At 39.6% G+C, this 17,311-nt stretch overlaps 1 pseudogene; it reads right to left on the minus strand.

The window, feature by feature from the left end:
• Positions 1-10,753: 10,753 nt before the first annotated feature.
• Positions 10,754-15,754, minus strand: LOC126032279 (palmitoyltransferase ZDHHC5-like; annotated as a pseudogene).
• Between the last annotated feature and the right edge of the window lie 1,557 nt (positions 15,755-17,311).

Raw genomic sequence — 17,311 nt, forward strand, 5'->3', positions numbered from 1 at the left:
GAGGCATAATAAATGTTCTTACTCTTTGATTCAGTAAAACCACTCCAGGGAGTTTGTGGAAACCATTCTACAGTAAGATAAATGTATAAAGATATTCGATACAGCATTATCTATTCTACAAAATTAGAAGCTATTTAAACCCCTAATCATTGAGGAACAGTTAAGAAAACTATGCTGCAACAATTCAATATAATATTATGCATTTATTCAAATTTTTAATTATGAAAACTATATAACAACATAGAAAAATGTTTACAAGATAATGTTAGATTTTGTAAAGCAGAGCAGATAAATTGTAAGTAGATTATGATTGCATGATAACAATTATGCATGCATGTGGAAGACAGAGGAAATTTATAAAAATGAAATATATATGTTAGAGTTATTAAAAATAAAGCAACGCATTTGAACTAGATCATACTTTTTACAGGATCCAAAGATGGATTCCCACAGGGTCCATAAATCAAGTGAAAAGTGAACAGTACATTTTGTGTAGATGTGCATAAAATGCATATTATTTGAAAAGTAGTGGCACATTTTTTATTGGGCTCTCAAAGAAGGTCATCACCTCTTTTTCAAGAACTAAAGCTTAATGATGGTGCTAGGATTTCCTTGTTTTGATCATGAATAGAAGGCAGGTGTCTTCTCTCCAGTAACATAGACCAAAACAAATGCACTAGCAGACTTAAGAGAATAAAAGCCCCTCTTGAGGAGAGGTTAGATGCTGGTGGAACTTATGTGAAAAATTGTAAACCTTCAGTAGCCCCACACCTTCCCATTTATAACTCCCCATGCAGTTTTCTCTATCTTGGGAACCAGTGCTTATCCTTTTTATCATTCTGTCATTCTTTTTTTCTCTTTCCTTGCTTCTCCTTAATGTTTCACCCTTGTCAACTCTACCCAATTTCCAAACCTATCCAACCAACCCTCCAATCTAAGAAGCACCTCTAACGGCCCTCAAGTGCTCATTGGGTAACTCTCCCAGGGAAGAGAGCAGTGCTGTCTTTTGTTTTTGTTTGTTTTGCTGTAATTTTGGGCCTCCAAAGCACTGTTAAGTCAACTGGACCAAGGAATAATAAGCTTGGTTTCAGCCTTGTTGGGGCCCACCAAGGTTATACCCATTGATGGTGGGATCCTCAGGGCTATCATCTGTGATGTTCAGGCATACTAGGGATTGTGTTTGGGGTCTCACACAGGCAAGGAACTCTGGATCTTTGAGCTATCTCCCAATGTCTCTGTCTCAGTACTTTGAATAAACAATAACAACCCAATGAGGGCTAGCCCACATGAGTATTAGGTGAGACAGAGTGAGAGAGATATATCTATTTCACTCCATTCTCAGGGCCATTTGAAAGATTCATGGCAATTGATAAATATCACTCAGTGAATACTAAAGTTGTTTTCTCTCTTCTGATCCAATAAAAAATACTTTAGTTAAGGGTTTAAATCACTCCTTGAGCAAAAATCTGGCAAAAGTAATAGCTTTCAGGAAAGATTTAGGTACATCCCCTGTCTACCTACCTTGATAGTGTCTGGATTCAGCATATCTCCAGTAAACTCTTCCTATTTTAGGCCATCATTGTTGATGTTTTCTGGTCATTCAATCATTTTGCTTGTTGAAAGTTTATTGTGGTTTTTATTTTATTTGTTTGTTTGTTTGTTTATTTTTGAGACTTTGTTTTCAATATACCTCACAGTCTTCTGGGCATCCTCTTGTGGCCATCTTGACTTCATTTTTTAGAGTGAGACTCTTAATAACTCCTGTTTAGCCTAGATAAATACCAGCAAATGAACTGAATAAAGAGAAATAAATTAGCATTTTTAATAAGTAACCCAGTAGTTCCTGCCTTGAAAAGCAGCCACCAGTTTCATCCAATGTTTGCTTATCAATCAACTTCACTTTATAGTTGGGTGAAAGCTTTTTTCTTTTCCTATTCAGTTTAACATTTTCTTCTTCAACTTACCTGTCAGACTCTTTTTCTCTGGAAACCAATCAGCTAAAAAGATATAGTAGTCCTCCCCCCACTACACCCATATATATAAACTCATTATATATAAACTCCTTTCTTTTTAATCACAGACTAGCCAGGGGTTTAACTTTCTTTAGGAAGGAGCTCCAATATATTGCAGATTATTTTTCTCCTATCCCCATTATCTCCCAACAATGGCAAAATAACATTATACTTTTCTGTGGACTCCTTTTCATTCATTACAGTAAAGCTAAAATGATATTTTCAGTATGTCTGACTTAAGCAACCACCATATTTCCATCAAATAGCATGGAAATTTGGGAAGCTTGGGACCATCACCTTAAGGAACATTATATTATTGGGAAGAAACCATATTTAGCATCAAAGAGGGTGGAAGTAGGTTTCAGTCTTAGCTACTTCCTAGGACCCTGAACACAGAAAGAAAACAAAACAGTGGTACCAGTTTTATTTTTTTTTCTCTTTTTTAAATATTTTTCTTTATTTAAACATCTTGATTACAAATATGATTGTGATTAGGTTTCAGTCATGTAAAGAACACCCCCTTCACCAGTGCAACATTCCCACCACCAATGTCCCAAATCTCCCTCCATCCCACCCCACCCTCACCTGTACTCCAGACAGGCTTTCCAGTTCCCTCATTCATTCACATGCTTATGGTAGTTCTCTGTGTAGTTATTTCTATAACTGCACTCACCACTCTTTGTGGTGAGCTTCATGAAGTGAGCTGGAAGTTCCAGCCCTCCTCTCATTGTCTCTGAGGATTGTTGCAAAAATGAGTTTTATTTTTCTTAAAACCCATAGATGAGTGAGACTATTCTGCATCTCTCTCTCTCTCTCTCTCTCTCTCTCTCTCTCTCTCTCTCTCTCTCTCCCTCTCACTTATTTCACTCAGCATGATAGATTCCATGTACATCCATGTATAGGAAAATTTCATGACTTCATCTCTCCTGACAGCTGCATAATATTCCATTGTGTATATGTATCACAGTTTTTTTTAGCCATTCGTCTGTTAAAGGGCATCTTGGTTGTTTCCAGAGCCTGGCTATTGTGAATAGTGCTGCAATAAATATAGGTGTGAGGAAGGGTTTTTGTATTGTATTCTTGTGTTCTTAGGGTATATCCCTAGGAAGGGAATAGCTGGGTCAAATGGGAGCTTAATTTCCAGATTTTGGAGGAATCTTCATATCACTTTCCATAGAGGTTGAACTAGATGGCATTCCCACCAGCAGTGGATAAGAGTTCCTTTCTCTCCACATCCCACCAGCACTGATTGTTCTCATTCTTTGTGATGTATGCCAATCTCTGTGGTGTGAGATGGTATCTCACTGTTGTTTTGATTTGCATCTCCCTGATGATTAGTGACAAGGAGCATTTTTATGTGCCTTTTGGCCATTTGTATTTCTTTTTTATCAAAGTGTTTGTTCATTTCTTCTCCCCATTTTTTGATGGGATTAGATGTTTTTTTCTTGTAAAGTTCTGTCAGTGCCCTGTATATTTTGGATATTAGCCCCTTATCTGATGGGTGTTGAGTGAATAGTTTCTCCCACTAGGTGGGTGGCTCTTGTATCCTGGGCACTATTTCTTTTGAGGTGCAGAAGCTTCTCAGCTTAATGTATTCTTATCTGTTGATCTCTGCTTCCACTTGTTTGGAAAGTGCAGTTTCCTCCTTGAAGATGCCTTTAGTCTCATTGTCATGGAGTGTTTTACCGACGTGTTGTTCTATATACCTTATGGTATCAGGTCTGATATCAAGGTCTTTAATCCATTTGGATTTTACCTTTGTACATGATGTTAACTGGGGGTCTATGTTCGCTTTTTTGCAAGTGGCTAACCAGTTCTGCCAGCAAGTGGTACCAGTTTTAGTAACAGTACCCGTTTTAAAAGGAAACATTGTACATTGCCACAGAAATCAATAGCTATTATCCAACACCTCTTCTCCCTTCTATCCTTAGTGACAGAATTTTGGGCTCTGTTCACTGGGTTCTTGATTATATGAAAGGAAGATTCTATTTTTCAGGTTCCCTATAGGAAAAGAGTGGCCCCATGAGACTGAGTTTTGGGAAAGAAATATAAAAAGAAGTGTGGGGCCGGAGTAGTGGCACAGTTATAGGGTGTTTGCCTTGCATGTGACTGACCTAGGACAGACCACGGTTCTATCCCCGCCCCCCATGTGACCCCCTGAACCAGGAGCAATTTCTGAGCTCAGAGCCAGGTGTAACTCCTGAGTCTCACTTGGTGTGGCCCAAAACCAAAAGAAAAAAAAAAGTAAGAAATGTGTAAAATTTCCTGAAAGTATCAAAATAATTTTGTTTTATTTTGAACCACACCTGGTGATGCTCAGAGGTGACTCCTTTTATGCATTCAGAAATTGCTCCTGGCTTGGGGGACCATATGAGATGCTGGGGGATAAAACCACAGTCCGTCCTGGATCAGTTGTGTGGAAGGCAAACACCCTACCGCTGGGCCATTGCCCCGGCACCCAAAATCAATCTTTAGGCAGGATTTTTCTTCTTATGAGAATTTGCTTTGGTTTCTCTCTTGCTGCCTTATTACCTGGTCATCCTGTGTGTACATATCCCTTATATATGTTTGTGTGTTTATATTTCCTCTTCTAACAAAGATATGAGTCAGATTAGATTAGAACCCATCTTCATAAACTCATTATAAAAGAATCATCTCTTCAGAAGCCTTCTTCCAAATCAAGCCATATTCTAAGGTACTGGTAATAGAACTTCAGTCTATAAATGTATTGGGGAAATAAATTGTAGCTTATAACAATGAGAAAACTGAATCAAAGAGAAGCTAAGTGATTTTCCCCAAAACTATATATAATTATAAAGAAGTGCACTGTAGAGATGAGTTCAGGAAACATGGCAATGCTGTTTTCCATTAATGATATTATCTGTGATATATTTAACTTGAAAATAAAGTCCTAGCTCCCACATTTCTATACATTTAATTTCCTATGTTATATTTAATATATAAGTACACATTTGAATTTTGAAGGTGACTTTATGTGATTACCCTTTTCTTTTGTCTTGATCCTAAATTGTCACTTGCTAATTTTATAAGATGTCTTTATACTATATACTTTGTTTTGTTCCTCCAGATTCTATTGGGAATGTTCTCACTGGAATAGTCTACTGTCCCTACCAGGTGGCCCCCATACAATTTTATAGGAAAAGGTCTATTGATGTCTCCAGATGCCAAAGAGAAGGTTTCTTCCACATTGCTCTATCTACATCATCATATGGAATGACCTCAGGAATTTGAAACATTTCCCAACACAAGTGCCAAATTATATACAGTAATCATCAGAAAGAAGCAGAGTGTCCCTGGTCTCCAGTACACTGAGGCCTTGGATTCTTCTTGATCCCTGATCAAAACACCGATGCAACTATATAGACTCTTTGCTTCTATCATCCCTTTGCCTATGCTTACTGTTCATCACTAGAATCATTGACGTAGAGTCACCATCTCTCTGTCTCAGCCTAAGGAGCCTATGACATTGTAAATGAGGGGACCAGGGGCCAGAGGTCACCACACTTGCTCGGGAAGGCTGGGAGGAAGAGCGCGGTAGTCGCTTCTCTCCGCCTCAGCCTAGGCAGCCTTGGCACACTGTAAGGGGACTAGGGACCAGAGGGATACTGAGTGTGTGAACCAGGGAACAGACAGGAACCACACTTTCATGTCTGGGAATGCCCTGCCTTTTCCCGCTAAACCTGCAAAATGCTCAGACTCGCCTAACTTATACCATATAGGTCTAGTCAGCCCAGACCCAACACCCAATTTCCTCATATAATACACAACTCCAAAATCAGGATAGCATAACACTGAAGCAGCTTGTAATATCCCTATCATACTTAGACAAGACACCTGAATAGGAAAAATAAACTCTAAATTGAATATCCTCAAGTAAGTCTAATACAATCAATACAGCAGAAAAACTACAAAACAACAACAAAGAAGTCAATAAGAAAGCAGGAGACAAAAAATGGAGGGAAAAGTTAGGTACCTAATGAACAAAGATAAAAGAAATAGCCTACGAATTCTAGGAATACCAGAAGGGAAGGAAAAAGAGAAAGAAGAAGAATCATTGATAGTACCTACTTGTGAACAAAATTCCCTTGAATATCTGATATTTCCATTGCATTTTTTTCTCTCTGATTTCTACCAATCATGGAACCAGTGAAAATAGCAGTTGAGTTAGAGGTCAAAAGTCAAAGAGAATTCTATTTCTAGCTCAATCAAAATGTAGGGGTAAATAAAAATAGTTACTATAACATATTTTATATGTTTCTATTATACATGTATGCATCTATAGAAATAAAATGAATCCTCACAATTGCCTGATTTTTCCCTCACCTCTACATGTAGAAAAACTGTGCCCTAGACAGATTAAAGAACATGTCCGGACACCAGGCGGGGAAAATCCATGAAAGTACACCGGCCCAGTGGGGCCCAACTGTGAAAAGCTGTGAGTTTGACCTGTATATGTCTGTCTACTGTCCTCTTGCGTGAAACTCTTGCGAGTGGGGCAAAAAGAGGCTCCAGAGAACTCGCTCGCCCAGAGGCCATTTTCAGGGAGGGACTACAGAGCATGAAAACCGGCAAGACTTTGCAAAAGCTGGCTCCCTGTGTGTGACACCAGGCGGGGAAAATCCATGAAAGTGCACCGGCCCAGTGGGGCCCAACTGTGAAAAACTGTGAGTTTGACCTGTATATGTCTGTCTACTGTCCTCTTGTGTGAAACTCTTGTGAGTGGGACAAAAAGAGGCTCCAGCAGGGCACGGCCGCTCCGCTTTGCTACGCGGCTGTGCACTCTTTCTAAGGAAAGAACAACATTGCAACAAGAAGTAAAAATTACACTAAGAACAGTGCTATATCACAGAAGCAAACATTTCTCTTCGGACTGTCTTCTCTGTTGCATGCTCGGGCCTAAGATTTGACCCAGTGTGAGGCTTCATCCTCGGAGGACTCCCCTCCCTTAGAGGCAAGTCAGCCCATCCAGAAAGGGAGGAGCCAGAGGAGTGTGCTGCCTGCATCATATAGACAATGAATACCACCACAACACGTAGAAAAACCCACAATACAAGAGTGACAATGGGGAAACAACGCAGGCCAGCATCAGACATAGAGAATGAAGATGACAATTCTGAGGAACAGATAATGACCAATCAACTAATCAACCTCTCAGATAAGGACTTTAGACTAGCAATATGGAAGATGCTCAACGGACTCCAAGAAACCATGGATCAAGTTGAACAGAACACTAATAAGAACCAAGAAAATATGAAGACAGAAATCACAAAACTCCAAACTGAAATAACATGTCAACTAACAGGACTGAAAAAGTCAGTAAACGAAGTGAATGACAAAATGGATAAGAAAAATGAAAGACACCCTTGTAATAATAATTTTCAGACACAAAAGAGAAAAGAGCTGGAAGTTCCAGCTCACCTCAGGAAGCTCACCACAAATAGTGATGAGTTTAGTTAGGGAAATAACTACATTTTGAACTGTCCTAATAACGAGAATGTATGAGGAAAATGGAGAGCCTGTCTAGAGTACAGGCGGGGGTCGGGTGGGGAGGAGGGAGACTTGGGACATTGGTGATGGGAATGTTGCACTGGTGATGGGTGGTGTTCTTTACATGACTGAAACCCAAACACAATCATGTATGTAATTAAGGTGTTTAAATAAATTAAAAAAAAAGATAAAGAAAAAAAAAAAGAACATGTCCAATGCCACACAGCAAGTCCAAGTAAGAGCAGATACTTGACTGTCTCAGTATTCATGCTTTTTAAACATTATATTCTTCAGAAATTATAATTTCATCCTTTTCTCTCCTCTGGGAGATGTGGATGCAACACAGAGCCATATACATCTATTCCAAAGGTGGGGCCTTGGATGAACTCAACAAGAATCCTTTCACTCACTTTGTAAAAAGCTTGACAAGTACATGTTAATTAGTCTGTGTACCATTTCTAAATGCCCTCAAATTAGCAATACAAGAAGTTCTCCTAAGGTCTCAGAATCTTTCTAAGCACTGGAATAAATATTATTAATAAATAATTAATAATTAATAAATAAATAAGAAATTCAGAATATATGTTATTCTAAATTTGGCTCTACTGTCAATTAAGAAAGTTCAAACATGGACAGGTTAAATAACTTGCCTTAAGTCACTTTTCTTCAGCTACTGAGGGGTAAAGCCGAGATTTAGACAAACTTTATTTGCAATGAGGAGTGCTCAAGTAACAGACTGAGATAATGTTGTTATTATCTTACTTTCTACTTGAATATTGCAAAATTCTGAACAAGAGTGCCAATGAGGAATAAGAAGAGGCCATAATTAGCTGAATGAGAATAAAGAATTTTATTAGATTCCAAGTTCACATTATTAATAGAAACATTCCCAAATAGCTGAATTCCAAAACAAATAAATAAACCCTTAATGTCCCATTCCACTTTTTTTGGAAGGACAAAACACAACCTGCTACATCTCTAAAGTATTTGTACTGGAAGTCAAATTTTCTAATTCCCTTAATTTTCTAATTCCCATCTTCTAAAATGTATTTATAATGTATGGTCAAAACTTAGCAGTAGGGGCCAGAGTGATACCACAGTGTTTGGGCATTTGCCTTGCATGTGGCCAATCCAGGATGGACTCCATCTGGTCCTCCGAGCCTGCCAGCAGTGATTTCTCAGCAGAGCCAGGAGTGGCTTAAGAATTTGAAGAAAAAAAAAAAACAACTTGCCAATGATGCAGTCATTGTTGAAAGGACTTGTAGTCCAAGGATCCCATTTTGTAGAGGTTCTCATTTTGCCCAGTGATGACATTATGGGGTACAATTTTTTCTCTCATTTTTTGAAAATGATTTTTATTTTGACCAAAGTGGATTACACATCTTTCACAGTGATATTTTAGGTACATATTGATATTGAATCAGGGGCATATCTACCACCAGTGTTGTACTCCCTTCATATGGGGTACAATTTTTAAGGAAAGCAGAATACATGAATTTTGCTCTGTCTTAAGTCACAGAGTAAAAAATGATTAAGTCTAAATTTCTTTCAATCTTCCCAAATACATTATTTTATTTTAAAAGGCCTTGGTTAATAAATGATTTTCTATTCAAGAAAAAAAAAGCCCTAATATCAGGATAAGTCTGTGTGCTTCAGGTACTAATAATATCTGGTAACAGTTAAAGGAGCAAAATTAGGAGAAGGGACTGCTTAAATGGTGAGACAAAAGGAACATTGAAGAATTTTTTTTAAAAAGAAATGCTTTTACTACCTGTTCCAGTACTGTTGGGAAAGACACACGGAAGTAATACCTAGTATTGATTCGTTCTAACCAGGAGATTCTATCATTTATCAGCTATGAGCCCCTAGACAAGTTACTTAGCACTTTGAATCTCAACTTACCCTCTGTGTCTTCTCAATATACATGTTTCAATGCTCATATTCATATGTTCATATTATTTTTTGTCAAGGAAGAACTAATTTTAAAATATTTAGCATTGGATCTAGCATAAAACATATTATGAATATTTTCCACCTTTTCATGTAAAAAGGTACATCTTTCAGACTTATGAACTTGAGTTTTTAAATATTTTTCTATCTGAAAGGACAAAACCTTCATTTAAGTACATTTTTTTGGAAACATATTTCTTGGTCAAATTAAGTAGAGAAATTATGAAAGTATCTAACAGATTGAAAGAGTATGAAATCCTATTTTCAATTTCCACTGGTTATCACTGGAGCATTCAGAGTTAACTTGCTACTTTAGCTACTCTCTGCCACAGGCTTTGGAGCTATGACATTTGCTCAACAGGAAACTTTCATCCCTTCAACTCATATTACCGAGAAGCAAACAAGAGTTGCTGGTGGCCATTGTACATTAAGTTGGGTTCAATACTCAGTGAGCAAATTAATGCAAAACAAAAATTAAGGAAACATGATTTCTGCACATGAGGAATTCAGAGCTTGTTGGGGAGGCAGAAGGCTAAACAAATTTCATGTGAGTTTGACAAGTGTAATTGGTGTATAAGAATATAGCATTAGAGGCCTGGAGGAGTAAGGAATAGTATTTTGGAAGAGGTAGTGTTTGAGCTCAGGGGACCATATGGAATGCCAGGGATCGAACCTGGATCAGTCCCTCTAAGCTGCGTGCAAGGCAAACACCCTACTCACTGTGCTATCACTTCAGCCCCATAAATCTTTTTTTTTTTTAACAATAATAAACATTATTTGTGGGTTTAAAATAATCTGGTTCCCTTCAGGGTGAGCAACTACACAAATTTCCACTAAGTTTGGTCCAAAGAATAAAGTAAGGAAGGTTTTAAAAGGTGAAAGGGGGGGCCGGGTAGGTGGCGCTGGAGGTAAGGTGTCTGCCTTGCAAGCGCTAGCCAAGGATCAGGACCGCGGTTCGATTCCCCGGCGTCCCATATGGTCCCCCCAAGCCAGGGGCGATTTCTGAGCACATAGCCAGGAGTAACCCCTGAGCGTCAAACGGGTGTGGCCCCCCCCAAAAAAAAAAAAAAGGTGAAAGGGGTTGTTACCCCAGTCTCATGGCCTTAAAGAATGTCCGACCATTCTCTAGCCCCAATGCATTTTATAAAACATTCCTCATCTCTTTGGAATCATTGGTTTACAAAATGTTCATGCAGGGGAGGGGAATCCCTTTGAGGAAGAAAAATGGCCAGCAGAACCCTTTGATGTAGGTGCACAGGTAAGGTGAAGGGAGGTGCTGAAGCTCACACCAAAATTTCATATAAGGTGCCACCCACCCCTGACATCTTCTTGATTTCTCCCCTTGTGGGGCAACTGAAAGGGGGCTAGCCTGGGCCAGGATAGGCTGAGTCTATACTCATGGGCTGTCCACTGGATTTGCTATAGGTCTTGAGCTGTACTTCATCTTTGGGCATTAATAATGGCTGCAAGACCACTTCTCAAAGACAACAGGTGGGGCTTTGGGACTTCTACAAGACAGGTATGAAGACAGACAGGTCTGGTTTGGGGAACCCTAGTCCCCGATCCATGAACCCATCTGATTTGCCATATTGAGATTCAGATGGGTGTCTCAATGGAGTCTTGCCCAAAGGCGATCTCTTGGAATCATCTGAGGAAGAACTAGTACAATGCAAGTGGCCCGAGCCTGGTGTTGACTGAATGCCTGAGCTCCCCAAGCCTGCTTCTTCCTTCCAGCTTGGGTGTTGGGGACATTGGTACATCAACTTCTTGTTCCTGGAGAGAGGCCACAATATGGCAATACAGATTGTCATAATGAACTGCTATGCCTTTCGCTATGTTGGGCCTGTTGGCACAAAATGTGGATGCCTCTCAGCTTCCCGCTGCTGGGCCGCCAGGGCTGAGAGGAAGGGAAAGTATAGCCTAAAGGTGGTAGCCCAGGCCCTGCTTGTACAAACTGGAAGTCAGGGCTCTTTGAAGTAGTGAGCAGGCTGTCATAAGAAAGACTTGCATTCCATGTCTGGTTGGCCAAGCTCTTGTAAGAGGTAAACGTTGAGCCCTCTAAATGTATTGACTGCTATTATCTCAATTCAAAGCCTGTGCCCTGGGTCAACTTGAGGCAGGAGGAGCATGAGGCAATGAATAAAGGATCAAGGTGAAAACTCTTGATAAAGGTGGGAGAAAGGAAACTCTCGAACTTCAAGCTGGGTTCTGAGTTGATAGCTGCGATGGTGGCTGCTCTGTGTTAGAATGTGGCTCTTTTAAACTGTCTTCAGGACTGAACTTGGCCCTGGAAGAATAAGGCATGGTGGTGATGTGCTGCTGCTACTGTAGTGGCTGATACTTGTACATGGTAGGTATAGGGGGTTGTTCTTCAAAAGGCTGCTATCCTTCGCAGCCAGGCCAACGTTTGTTCTTAACTCTGTTTAATCAGGTCTAGCTTAGGAAGCAGTGGCAGTTCTGCATCTGCAGACTGACTCTCTGTTATCTCCAAGTTCACCTTGTAATTGGGTCTCCTCAGCTCTCCCTGGATGCCATTGTCCATGATCTTCAGAGTTATTTGTCCATCTGACAGTTGTGGTCTAAGGAAGGGAGGTCTGATTACAATTGTCTTATCTTTCTTTGGTCTTCCCAAATATCTGGATTCTGGGGAGCTGCAGTGTACATGGCTGAAATTGTAAAAGCAGCCATTGTTTAAGTGTTCACACTTCCCCAGAATTTACCCATAACCTGCTCATTGGTTGTCTGCCTCCTAGCCATGAGCACCACATAAAATCAGGTAAGGCCAGCTACAGGAATGAAGAATAAGACAGCCACACACATCACAGCTGTGACACCCCTGTTAGTTCCTCTATGTGGTAGAGGACATAAGAAGGCCAAACAAAGGGTAATCAGAGACTACTTTGAGAAACTTTATGCTACTAAACATGAGAACCTAGAAGAAATGGAAAAATTCTTGGACACTTATAACCTTCCACAGTTAAGTAAGGAGGATGTAGCATATCTAAACACCCCCATCACTACTGAGGAAACTGAAACTGTAATCAAACATCTGCCCAAAAAGAAAAGCCCAGGCCCAAATGGATTTCCTAATGAATTCTTTCAAATCTTTCTAGAGGAGCTACTACCAATCCTATCCAGCCTCTTCCATGAAATTGAAAAAACAGGAACACTCCCAAAAAGCTTTATGAAGCCAACATCACCTTGATATCAAAACCAGACAGAGATGCTGCCAAAAAAGAAAATTACAGACCAATATTCCTGATGAATGCAGATGCAAAGATCTTCAACAAAATCCTGGCAAAGAGGATCCAATGTATCATCAAGAAGATCATACACTACGACCAAGTAGGTTTCATACTAGGAATGCAAGGATGGTTTAACACCATAAATCTATCAACATCATATACAACATCAACAAGAAAAATAAAAATCACGTGATCATATCAATAGACGCAGAGAAAGCATTTGATAAGGTCCAAAACCCATTCTTGATCAAAACTCTCAGCAAGATGGGAATGAAAGGAACCTTTCTCAATCTAGTAGAAACCATCTACCACAAGCCAATGGCAAATATTATCTTCAATGGAGAAAAATTAAAAGCCTTTCCTCTAAATTCTGGTTCAAGACAAGGCTATCCTCTCTCACCACTCCTCTTCAACATAGTACTGGAAGGGCTTGCTATAGCGAGTAGGCAAGAAAAAGATATCAAGGGAATCCAGATAAAAAAGGAAAAAGTCAAGCTCTCATTGTTTGCAGATGACATGATACTCTACTTAGAAAACTCCAAAGACTCTACCAAAAAGCTTCTAGAAACAAAAGACTCATATAGCAAGGTGGCAGGCTACAAAGCTAACACAAAGAAATCAATGGTCTTTTTATACACCAATAATGATAGGGAAGAGAAGGACGTCAAGAAGGCAATCCCATTCACATTAGTGCCACACAAAAAATTGGAGTCAACTTGATCAAAGATGTGAAGGACCTATACAAATAAAACTATAAATCTCTGCTCCAAGAAATAAGAGAGGACACACGGAAATGGAAACACATACCCTACTCATGGATTGGCAGGATTAACATCATTAAAATGGCAATACTCCCCAAAGCATTATACAGATTTAAAGTGATCCCCTTAAAAATACACATGACATTCTTCAAAGAAGTGGATCAAACACTTATGAAGTTCATCTGGAACAATAAACACCCTCGAATAGCTAAAGCACTCATAGGGAAAAGGAAAATGGGAGGGATTACTTTCCCCAACTTTAAACTATACTACACAGCAATAGTTATCAAAACAGCATAGTATTAGAATAAAGACAGACCCTCAGATCAGTGGAATAGCTTGAGTACTCAGACAATGTTCCCCAGACATACAATCACCTAATTTTTGACAAAGAAGCAAGAAATCCTAAGTGGAGAAGGGAAAACATCTTCAACAAGTGGTGCTGGCAGAACTGGTTAGCCACTTGCAAAAAAGTGAACATAGACCCCCAGTTAACATCATGTACAAAGGTAAAATCCAAATGGATTAAAGACCTTGATATCAGACCTGATACCATAAGGTATATAGAACAACACGTCGGTAAAACACTCCATGACATTGAGACTAAAGGCATCTTCAAGGAGGAAACTGCACTTTCCAAACAAGTGGAAGCAGAGATCAACAGATGGGAAAACATTAAGTTGAGAAGCTTCTGCACCTCAAAAGAAATAGTGCCCAGGATACAAGAGCCACCCACCTAGTGGGAGAAACTATTCACTCAACACCCATCAGATAAGGGGCTAATCTCCAAAATATACAGGGCACTGACAGAACTTTACAAGAAAAAAACATCTAATCCCATCAAAAAATGGGGAGAAGAAATGAACAAACACTTTGATAAAAAAGAAATACAAATGGCCAAAAGATACATGAAAAAATGCTCCTCACCACTAGTCATCAGGGAGATGCAAATCAAAACAACGATGAGATACCATCTCACACCACAGAGATTGGCATACATCACAAAGAATGAGAACAATGAGTGCTGGCGGGATGTGGAGAGAAAGAAACTCTTATCCACTGCTGGTGGGAATGCCATCTAGTCCAATCTCTATGGAAAGCGATATGGAAATTCCTCCAAAATCTGGAAATTGAGCTCCCATTCGACCCAGCTATTCCCCTCCTAGGGATATACCCTGAGAACACAAGAATACAATACAAAAACCCTTCCTCATACCTATATTTATTGCAGCACTATTCACAATAGCCAGGCTCTGGAAACAACCAAGATGCCCTTCAACAGACGAATGGCTAAAGAAACTGTGATACATATACACAATGGAATATTATGCAGCTGTCAGGAGAGATGAAGTCATGAAATTTTCCTATACATGGATGACATGGAATCTATCATGCTGAGTGAGATAAGTGAGAGAGAGAGAGAGAGAGAGAGAAAGAGAGAGAGAGAGATGCAGAATAGTCTCACTCATCTATGGGTTTTAAGAAAAATAAAACTCATCTTTGCAACAATCCTCAGAGACAATGAGAGGAGAGCTGGAACTTCCAGCTCACTTCATGAAGCTTACCACAGAGTGGTGAGTGCAGTTATAGAAATAACTACACAGAGAACTATCATAAGCATGTGAATGAATGAGGGAACTGGAAAGTCTGTCTGGAGTACAGGTGGGGGTGGGGTGGGATGGAGGGAGATTTGGGACATTGGTGGTGGGAATGTTGCACTGGTGAAGGGGGTGTTCTTTACATGACTGAAACCTAATCACAATCATATTTGTAATCAAGATGTAAAAATAAAGAAAAAATTAAAAAAAGAAGGCCAAACCTAAATACTCCCCATACTATGTGCTGATAAGGAAAAGAGGAAGAGAAAAACTAATGATAGTTCCAGTGATGATCAAATTGCTCAAAACAATTGTCACAGACACTGCAATGGGGAACACCATGGTAGGTGGTAGAAGCAGCAGGTGGTACACCATTTCATGTAGTCCTGGATGCCCTTGATCTATATCATTTTGCAAAAAACAGCTCAAAAGTCATTTTCCTTATCTTCACCTCAGCCCAAGGGAAAATCCCTGGGTCTCTGAAGGTGGCCATGTTGAAGTTAACCAGTACAAAGAGGAAAACTATTGCATTGTAGATGGCACAGCAATTAACACAGAGAAGCTTAGTTCTGGGTAGGTAAAGGCAAAGAAGAGCATCTTGATACCACTAAGAAGATGGTAGCTGCTGAGACCAAAACATACTTGATGGGTTTAAATTTATTTCCAGAATCTGTGGGCATGTTGGAGCTCTATTGGGAGATCTGCCGCGCTGTATAGGCGAGGCCCATACAGTGGCAGAACAGATAAGAAAATGGGATAAGAGGGAAACAATGCAGAGAAAGCAAGTACAGAAGGAAACCAAGAAACAAAAATACAATGCTGTCACCCTTCCCACTTCCAAATAAAATCAAAGGTCAAAAGATTGCAAATGAAGGAAAGCACATGGGAGGGGGAAAGGTGATTGCGAATGATGAACAACCATCTCCCCAAAAAGAGGCAAAGGGAGTGATTAAGAAAACAGACTGCTATCATATTTTTAATCACGGTGTTTAAATAAAGATAAAAAATTAAAAAAAAGAAAAAAGAAAAGGGAATTCCGTGGCCTAAGAGATTCAGGGTTTCTCCATCCTTGGAGCATACCATCATGGGATCATATATACTCATTACCCCATCCCAAAGGCTTTTTTGTGATGCCAGGAAAGTTTCCTCTCAGTTGTGTGTGAGAAAATCAAGCCACTGTAGCTAGCAATCTTGGTATTTGCACAGGTTATAGGTCAGGGTCTAGGATAGAGTCTAGGTTCTAGAGGTTCCTATCCATTGTTGTTGTGGTGTTCAGTCTTCTGTAATACTTGCTCCCTGTTTTCGTTCAGTCCCTAGGCCGAAGCCTAGGATATTATGGATCCAAAGTTTCTGCTCAGTCTCTGTTGTCCAAGTTGGACCTCTGCAATAAGACATCTTGTTGTTGTTGTTGTTGTTTTTGTTGTTTATGTGTCCTGGAATACAGCCTAGAGTAGGGTTTTCCTTATTAGTCCCAAGGTAGGCTCTGTTCAGTCATGGTTGTCAAAGGATGGAGAAACCCTGAATCTCTTAGGTCACGGGAATTCCCTTTCTTCCCCAATGCTTACTGTGCCTATGCAAAAAAAAAAAAAAAGTGGGGGGAATGCAAACCCTATCAACTCCAGCACCCATACTTTTTCTTGTTTTGTTTTGATTTGTTAGTTTTTTACTTTATTTTTCTTCTCTTTTTTCTTCCACTTTTCTCATTCTTTTTCACTCTTGTGGTTATTATTTAGAGATTTATTTTTATTTTTATTTGCCGGGTCCATTTTTTCTTTTTTCTTCCATTTTTCTTTTCTTTTTTTCTCTCTCTGTTCTTTCTTTTTTTGATAGTTGTCACCAAATTTTTTTTCTCCCCTTTTTTTTTTATCCTTTTTATCTCCAATGACAGTGGAATAGATGCTCAATCTACAACAAGCTGTAATTGCTTGTAATGCAATTGCATTAGCATACTGGGGGGTAGAGGAAGGAGATATGGGATGCATACTGGGAACAGGGGTGGAGGGAGGACAGCACTGGTGGTGGGAATGCCCCTCATTCATTGTCACTATGTACCATAAATGATGCAGTGAAAGATTTGTAACGCACTTTGACCACAATAAAAATTAAAAAAGAAAAGAAAAGAAAACAGAACTTTTATAGTTTAAAAATTGGAAGCAGGGGCCAGAAAGATAGCACAACAGGACAATTTGCCTTGCACTCTGCTGACCTGGGAAGGATCAAGACTCGATTCCCAGCAT

Source organism: Suncus etruscus, chromosome 16 (genome assembly GCF_024139225.1).
Source record: "Suncus etruscus isolate mSunEtr1 chromosome 16, mSunEtr1.pri.cur, whole genome shotgun sequence".
Classification (NCBI taxonomy): domain Eukaryota; kingdom Metazoa; phylum Chordata; class Mammalia; order Eulipotyphla; family Soricidae; genus Suncus; species Suncus etruscus.